This window comes from Mustela lutreola, chromosome 8 (genome assembly GCF_030435805.1).
Source record: "Mustela lutreola isolate mMusLut2 chromosome 8, mMusLut2.pri, whole genome shotgun sequence".
Classification (NCBI taxonomy): domain Eukaryota; kingdom Metazoa; phylum Chordata; class Mammalia; order Carnivora; family Mustelidae; genus Mustela; species Mustela lutreola.
The window spans coordinates 94,778,604-94,788,144 of record NC_081297.1 but is presented as its reverse complement, the minus strand read 5'-3'; positions in this window follow the sequence as shown (position 1 = coordinate 94,788,144).

Here is a 9,541-nt window from a genome sequence, read left to right as displayed (position 1 = left end):
GACCCTTGTAAGCAAGCAGATTCTGAGGGGTTGAGATCGCTCCTACATGGTGCTGCCCAGACCACATTGAGTGGTGAGGCTCTAGACCAGTGCGGCTGAAGAGAAGTACAATACAGGCCATGCATGCGATTTCAAGTTTTCTAGTAGCCACGTTTCAAAAACTAAAATGGACACACATGTCACAGTACAACAATATCTTAAGTAGTGTTAAAACTGAAGCTACTGAATTGGGTAACCCAGCCCTAGAGCATTCCCAGAAAAGGCAACAATGTACAGAAATGACCATTCTATAGGACTAGTATCTGGAAATCTAGCTGATGTTCATAAACCTAATTTTAATAGCACATAGTGAGGATTTGGGAACTATTAACACTGAGATGTAACTCTGAGGCTTAAAGACAAAGGTGGTGTCTTCCCTAGTCTTCCAGGTAAGAGTCTGGCTGGGGGCTTTCTGTCCTGTAAGACGTGTCACCTTGAGTGTACCCCTGAGTTTATTCTGGGTGCTCCTCACTGGGATTCCATCCACCTCTTTGCCACCCGACCTAAATCCTATTTGCCCTTCAGGATGCCTGATTCCAGGATCAGTTCAGCCCACAGTCTACCCTTGTGATTTTAGGTATCTTCTCTCTTTTTCTCTTCCCTTTGAGCTTGTATAGTGCATATGGTCTCGCTCTCTAACGGGGAGCTTCTTATTAGCTAAGATACCTACGTAAACGTCTAAGAGAGGCCACCAGATCTAAAATGATCCATCGCTATCTTGAACAGGGGGAATTAACATGCCTTGTTCTTGGCATGTTTCAACTTGATCAGATGTCAGCTCTCTCTAATTTGCAAATTTAATGTAACCCTAATACAATGAATATTTTTAAAGAGCAGAACAGGCTGACATTCAAGTTCCTTTCAGAAAACACATGCACAAGACCAGCAAGGAAATACTGGGAAGAAGGAGCTTTAAGGGAGGACCAGCCCTAACATACTAAAGCAGTCTACAGGCCTCTACAGGGAAGACAGTGGGGGTGCTGGAGCATGACTAGGCCAGCAGACCAACGGAATAGAAATAAACACATCTACATAGAGACATCTAGTATGTGGCAAAGGTGGTATCTATAATTGCTGGGTCCAAGATGGTCTTTTGAACAAATGGCATTGGGAAAAACTGGACAGCTATTTAGAAAAATATAAATTATACCCACTTTTTATATGATATTCAAGGATAAACTCCAAATGGACTGGAGATATGAAAGTAGAAAACAAGATTTTACAAGTGCTAGAAGAAAGCAGGGCAAACGACTCTAAAATCATTTGGAGTAAAGGCTTGGAAATAGAGGCTTTCTGATGATGGCTAACAATCCAGATACTAAATAAGAAAAAATGGATAAATTTGACTACATTAAAAAACAAACAGACAAAAACCTTCTCCATGGCAAAAATCACCATAAACAAAATAAATAAACAAATCATAAACTGGGAGAAAATATGAGCCATGCATATGACAGCTTAAAGACTGTCTCTAATATATAAGGAACTTCTAAACATTAAGGGAGAAAAGAGATCAAAATTCCTATAGAAGAGATCAAGATTAAGGAACAGGTAATTCATAAAAAGAGACATGTAAGTGGCCCTAAATATATGAAAAGGCATTCAACTTCATTTATAGTCAGAGTAATGCACATTAAAACAGCAATGAGGGGGTGCCTGGGTGGCTCAGATAAGCAGCCGTCTTTGACTCAGGTCATGATCCCAGGTTCTGGGATTGAGCTCAGTGGGGAGTCGAATTGGCAACATTTAACGAAACCACATGTGCATTTATCCCTTGGCCACAAATATCCTACTTCTAGGAATTTACCCTGAAGATGTACTGCCAACTATATGGACATCTATATGTACAAAGTTACTCATTGCAGAGTGCTATTTGTGATCGTGAAATACTGGAAACTACCTGAATCTCCCAGTATAGCTCAGTTGAATTAAATATGGCACATACAAACAATGGGGTACTGTGCCACTACATAAAAATAAAAAGCACCAAATGAGGGAGATTTTCATGAACTGATATAGAATGCTTTCCAGGAAATATTAACTGAAAAGCTGGAAAGTGCAAGAGAGTTGCACATTTGTGTAAGAAAGAAGGGCAAATAAAACGTACAAATATCGGCTTATTGTTACCAAAGAACACAGGAAAGATAAACCAAAAAAACAATGAAGTTGATTACTTAGTGGAGGGAGGGGATAGAAGTGATTCACGAGGGGAGAGATTTTTCTGAGCACAATGTTTTTTGTATAGTTTTGACTTTGGGAGGCATGTTAATGTTTTACATATTCAAAAAGAAAATTAAAGCAAGATGGGAAGGGAAATGAAAATCTACAACTGAAAACAAATGGAAACAAACAAAGGCAATTGTATTTCCCATAAACACTACAACCACACTGAAGTGGGGAGAAGTTAATAGAAAGAACAAATCCAAGATACTCATGAACACAGTGTTTGACCTTCTACCTTCTGTGTTGGGTGAGGCCGGGTTGGGGAGAATTGTGACCAACTCCAGAACTCCTTTTAGTCAATATACTGCACTCATCTTGTGGTGGGCGTGTCAAGCAATTTTGAAATATTTCAATATATTGTGACACTGGGCAAATGGAAATGTGTGACTGCTATTGGGAGCTACAATTCCTGTATGGGAAAGTGACATCAAAATATGGAATGGGGGGAGGCAAGAAGGAAACTTGTTGGGTAGATTGGGGTTGGAGGCATCAGTGTGATTAAATACACACACACACACATCTATATATATACATATAAATATATAGACATGTACATATTTGCATGTGTGTATATATATAATATGTACACGTGTATTATATTTGTATGTATATGTGTAAACACATGTATATATATATATATATTTTTTTAAGATTTTTATTTATTTATTTGACAGAGAGATAGATCCCAAGTAGGCAAAGAGGCAGGCAGAGAGAGAGAGAGAGGGAAGCAGGCTCCCTGCTGAGCAGAGAGCCCAATGCGGGGCTCGATCCCAGGACCCGGGATCACGACCTGAGCCGAAGGCAGAGGCTTAACCCACTGAGCCACCCAGGTGCCCCAAACACATGTATATTTTTTCTAGCTTTGTCTACTGAAAGGGCCTAGAAGTAAGGAATCCCCAGCAGCAATGAGCACGTAGCACTCCAATCTTGGCCTCTAATATCAAAAGCTTCTCAAAGAAATGACCAATCCCAGAGATGGGACAAGCTAATTATGAGATGAACTTTGAACATTATGCCAGAAAGTAAAGTAATGCTTGGAAAAAAAAATGATGAGGGGCATTTCACAAGGGCATGGAAGCCACCTTGAAGGGATTTCTACTGGTTAAATCTGGTAATTTGAGCACCAGAGTAATTAAGTACAGCACTGGGTGACAAATGATTGGAAAAAGCAGGAATTAATGAGTCTTTACTGATGCATAAATTGGCAGATAAATAACAAATAAACAAGGGACAAGGGGAGGCTCTTGCTTCCTGAACAATAAATGTGGAGAGCAGGCTGGAATTGAAAAATCATCATTTTGCAACTATTATAGTAAAGACAGGTTTAAATCCACTTATCAATGCATGCTAAATATAGAGGAAAGTGATGGGAAACAGGCTATTTTGATGGCCTCAAAGTGGCTCCCCACAGACTGCTCATTAATTGCAAGGGAAAAAGTAACTGCACAGCAGAGAAATAAGATAACTCTTTGAGCAGGTGATTTCAAGTGACCTGACCAAAAAGGGGCAGATGGATAGCATTGTGTCTCCAGATGTGAAACCCTGAGAAGAATACAGCATCGTTTGTGTAAGATTTGGGTGGAGACTGTGTGAGGTGAGTCTAAGCATGAGAAAACATTGAGCAAATCCCAAATGAGTAACACTCTATTTAAAAAGTCGGACTGTGGGCGCCTGGGTGGCTCAGTGGATTAAGCCGCTGCCTTCGGCTCAGGTCATGATCTCAGGGTTCTGGGATCGAGTCCTGCATCGGGCTCTCTGCTCAGCAGGGAGCCTGCTTCCCTCTCTCTCTCTCTCTCTCTGTCTACTTGTGATTTCTCTCTGTCAAATAAATAAATCTTAAAAAAAAAAAAAAAAGTCGGACTGTGCGCTTCAAAAATGTCAATGTCACAAAGGGCAAAGAAAAGCTAGGGAAATAGTCCATATAAAGGAAATTAAAGAGGCATGACAACTAAAGTCAATACCGATCCTGGACTGGATTCCGTCCTGGAGGAGGAAAAACTTAAAGGATTTTATTGAGTCAATTGACATAATTGGAAATCCCATGGTTGATTAAAATATTATATCAATGCCACATTTGCTAAAGTAGATAACCGCATTCCACTTGTGTGAGAAAATACCCCCATTCTTACAAAATACACAGTAAGGAGCAAAAGATTGTGATATAAGGAATTTGTGATCAGGGTGTTTAGAAAAATTTATTTAAGTATGAGAGACAGAGTGAAGGAGAAAGAAGCAAATGATAGAACAAATGAGGTAAAATTGTAACAACAGGTAAATTTGGGAAAAAGGTAGAGGACTGTTCTTTGTATTAATTTAAGTATGGCTTATTTGTGCAGTTTTTCCATAAATTTAAATTATTTCTGCTCTCTCCACAAACAAGTACTGGAAGTGTCTACAGATCCCCTAAACAGTTCTCAACTACATTTTGGAAGTAGATGTGAATATATCCATTACTGGCGTTACATCCTCTTGAGACCAGGGCTTTGGTCCTGATGAGGCTCTGAGACTTCATTTCGATCGATGTTTTGTTTATTCTGTTATTGTTCACGAAGGAAAGTGGAACTACTGTCCTTCAAGTTCCACCTGGTTCATTCCTGGGGGGCAGAGAATATCCCTTACTCATCTCTGAAACCCCCACAGTGCCCGAAACACAGGTGCCTGCTCAGTTCTCATTTGCTGACTTGAAATGGATGAATAAGACCAGATTGCTTGAATATCTGAAGCTTTTGGGGGGAGATCTGGAGAAAAACCTCTTTTTTTTTTTTTAAGATTTTATTTATTTATTTGACAGAGAGAGATCACAAGTAGGCAGAGAGGCAGGCAGAGGGGAAAGGGGAAGCCGGCTCCGGCTGAGCAAGGAGCTAATGTGGGACTTGATCCTAGGACCCTGGGATCACGATCCGAGCCAAAGGCAACGGCTTATCCAACTGAGCCAGCCAGATGTCCCATGGAGAAAAACCTCTTAAGAGTCAAGGAGAGCAATCTAGGCAACAATATCTATGAAATCTTCCCTTTTGGATCTGGTGAAAGGGGTATAAACAGAGCTGGCTGCAGAGTTTAACAGAAAAAGTGGTTGTGCTAGGCTCAACATGCACGCCTCCACCCCGTACCTCTTGAACCCCTCCCAATACTTCCATCCTCGTTCCTAATCTCTGTAGCCTGTGAACGTTAATTTACATGCCAAAAAAGGTGGGGGGGCTTTGCAGATATGATGAAGTCAGGGACCTGGACATGGGGAGATGATCCCGGATATCAAGGTGGACCCTGAATGTGGCCACATGTGTCCTTATAAGAGGGAGACTGGACACAGGCAGAAGAGGACAAGGCAGTGTGGCCATGGAGGCTGAGACTGGAGTAATGTGGCCACAAACCAAGGAATCCAGCAGCCGCCAGGAACTGGCTTTCCTGAGCCCCCCCCCCACCACCACCCCCGGGAGTGCTGCCCTCCTGACACCTTCCTTTTGGCTTGGTGCAACAGGTTTCAGACTCCGAGTGCCCAGAAATCTGAGCTAGTCAATTTCTGCTGTTTGAAGCCATCACATTTGTGGTAATTGTTAGGGCAGCCACAGGAAACGAGTGCAGCCATGGAAAAGGAAATTACTTCAACTTTCATCCTTGCCCCAGCTCATACACAAGGCCCGTGGGAAGGCATGTCCTCTCTGAGCCGTGTTGCTTTTAATTTATGAGAGAAACACTGACTAGGAAGGGAGTCTGTGAGGGAAGGAGCAAAGGTCCCCAAATCCCACCTCTTCATGCAATCTTCTCTTCCCTCCGATGCATAAAGGTAGGTATTCTCGGACTTGCCTTCTTCCCCTGAGCCATTCAGACAGCACAGGCACAACAGGCTCTGAACCGAATATAGGAATAATTCTGCCTCTTGTCTTTTTCTTTCTTAAATCACTGTTTGACTGAGAAAGGACCCAACTCAGAGTTTTTAAAGAAAAAAAAATCTAATTGCATATACCAATTAGTCATACTCTCCTTAATTAATTTCAATATGCTCCACCACCTCATCAGTAGTAATAATAATAGAATACTATCACATGACTATTAATAACACAATATAGTACAGTATAATGTGATGGAAGACACTAGAATGTTGTCTGGCTGGTATTTATTGACTACTGACAATGTTCTGTGCCATGGGGTTTTTCTCTTCATTGTCTCATTCAGTCCCCATAATGTAGTCAGGTGGGCTTATTAACATTATTTTACCCACGAGGAACCTGAGGATATGACTCTGCAGATCGCCAGCCTGTGGCTAGTTCAGGTAAGTTACAGCAGGACTGTGGTTCTCAGGGGTTTCTGAGCAAGCAGAAGTACGATGGCCTGGACCCACACCTCGCCCAACTTACTAGAATGACTAACACACATGGCAGCAGTTCAGAGAAGGTGACTCTCCATGGAGGCAAACTGACAGCGGATAGGGCTCACAGGGAGGGATTCCAGGGGAGTTTGGGGTCTGAGTCACCAGCGATCCCAACAGAACTGCTGGTTTCGAGTGTTGAGTGCTCATGTAAGTCAAGGTTACAACCATCTCTGGCACTGCGTAGCTTCGAGAGCGTCCAGGACAGGAGTTTTCTCAAATGTAGGTCATTCCCAGCTTGGCTTTGAAGAGTCCAAGCCATCCGCATTCTCTACTGGGTGAAGGGTAGGATGTTGAACATTTAGATAGGAAGCTGCTCGCATAGCAAAAAAATTAAAAACTGCACGGATCGCCCTCCTGCTTATACTTCAGTCTCAAGACTGTTAATATTCTGGCTTTCCCTCTTGGTCTAAGTAGTTGCTGGTGCTGTGGAAAGACGATGGGTAGATTGTTAAGTGGAGTGGAGTTGCAGGTTAGTGCTAAAACTCCTAGGTAAATCATCAAAGCTCTGGATAAATCTGTTTCTTCATCTTTAAAATACGGGTTAGGAGAACCTCTCCTACGTATTCCATAAGGCTGTCATCAAGCTAAAATGGAAAAATAAAAGTCTATGAGTTTTGGATTTAGACAGATCTGGGTTCAAATCTCCATTTTCCTTACACGCTATATGACTTGGAGCAGGTTGGTTCAAAATCTCTCTAGCCCTCAGTTTCTAGGTCTGAAGAGGAAGCTGACAACAACTACCTCCTAGGGTCTTAGAGGGGTTTTAATGAGAAAACGAATACAAAGCATTTAACAGTGCCCAGCACAGGGCAAACATCTAATGAATGGAAGCTATTATTATTAATAGTCCTAACCGACATCAAAGGAACTTAAAAGGGTAAAGAGAAGTGTGCCCTCTATTAGCTAAAGTAGGAGTCAGCGCCAGTCTGTGAAATCTAAACGTACCTTTGAAGACATGCAAGCATGTTTTTATTTACTAATGGTGGTGAGCAAGGCGACTGCGCTTGTTCAAGTCGAGCCGGAGACCTCGCGGTATGACCATGTGGTACCAATGTTCCCGCGCCCCAGGCGCTGCCCACCTGCGTGTACATTTCACGTGCCCCCATTCATCCTGGCATCTTGTGAAGTATTTCATACCCTGTGTGTGACTTGATAGGCACCTTCCCCTACTTCCTCTTAAGACTATAAATTCCTTGAGAATAAAGACAGCATTTTCTCTGTGGCCATAAAGCCCCGCAGGGCTAGGTGAGGACTGCGTGGGTGTTCAATGCATAAGGTACTAATTGGTGCCTGAGTGTGGCAGGGACTGTCATGAACTTTTCCTCCCTGTGTGATTCTGGGAAATTGCGGATTGTGTGTGTGTGTGTGTGTGTGTGTGTGTGTGTGTGTGTGTAGGGGTGGGGAGGAGTACTCAGGGAAAGGCTAATGATTTGCCAGGTACTGGGAGCCTCTTAGGCGGGAAAGCACGAGCACGGATAAAAGTGAATTCCAAAGGAGAGCAGAGGCTGGGTTATATGTCCTTCCTTTCTCTTTTGAAGTACTGCCTTTCATTAATGTGGACCAGAGCCCGTGTATGCTCTGACACTCCCCAGCCGCGGGAGCTGGACTATGTCATTAGGTCCCTTTGAGCTTTAGTTTCTTACTCTTAACATGGGGGTGATGCTATCAGTTCTATTTACTTCACGAGGGGCTGTGGCCTCTGATGAGATAGCACACATGAAAGCTACGCACACTGTAGAGCCTGATCCGTGGTCTGCGCAGGTGCCGACACGGTGTCACTCCCCCAGGGCCTTCGCAAGACATGGAGTAAGTAGGACAGAGGAAAAGTCTGGGGGCTTCCCTGCTTACGTTTCTCATCAGCTCGATTCCTTTTTGCCTGCCCATCAAGACCGTCATGGACCAATTCCCTTCCTGCCTCTCCCTCCATCTCATTGCTTTACCTGGAGAACGTGCCCAGGGCAGTAAGAGGAAGGGACCCTCAACGTTTCACGTGAACACTCGTGGACGCTGAGGCCCCAAGAGGTGAGGTGATTTTTGTTAAAGGCCCCAGAGCCTAACAGGGGAAGAGGGGACTCTGGCCCAGTACTTTCTGTTCTCCCACACCGCACGGGACGGAAGGTCCTCTTTGCAATGATCAGCGCATCATAAACTAGAAGGATCTTGAAAGAACTCTGGTTTTAGTCCTCTGATGAGGGAGCATCTGTCCGGCACCCCGGCTTTGCGAGGACCTCTTTACTTCTTTTTCCTAAAGAACTTTCTTTCCTGCGGTCTCTTGCCCTCCCCCTATCTCTCTTTTTAATCTTGATCCCTCCCTTCCTAGAAATTGTCATTCAAATGACACTTTTAGCTCCTAGCCCCAGGACATATTTTCCTTAAAAAAGAAAAAGCACAAAGCGAAACAAAGCAGACCGGGGGACAGCAGAGAACAAGGGCATCCCCAGATGACCAGTTTCCCCCCTGGCACCTACAGACACAGGGCCTGGTCCCTGCCTGTCCCTCCCGTCCTTCTGTGTCCACCCCCAACCCCCACCCGCCACCCCCACCCCCTGCACTCCCGCCCTATTTATTTTGAACTTGGATTCTTTCACCAAGTTTTCTGGGCCCCAAAGAACACCCTGTGCAAGGACTCAGTCCCTTCTCCACCCTTGCTGCCACAGGCTGTAGGATTCCAAGTCAAACAGAACTTTTCTGCCTTTTCCATTCAGCACAACATTCCTTGGCTTGTTTCCTGGGCTGGTGGGAGCTCACAGACAGGAAAATGGAGCAGTCCTTGAAGGAATAGGCTCAATGACCACAACAGAAATGATGGAAAAATAGATACAAGGTATAAGCCTCGTAGTGACAAATCATTAATAGGATTCCTATCTCAAAAACATCTCGTAGATGCAAATTTAAAAACTACATGCTTGG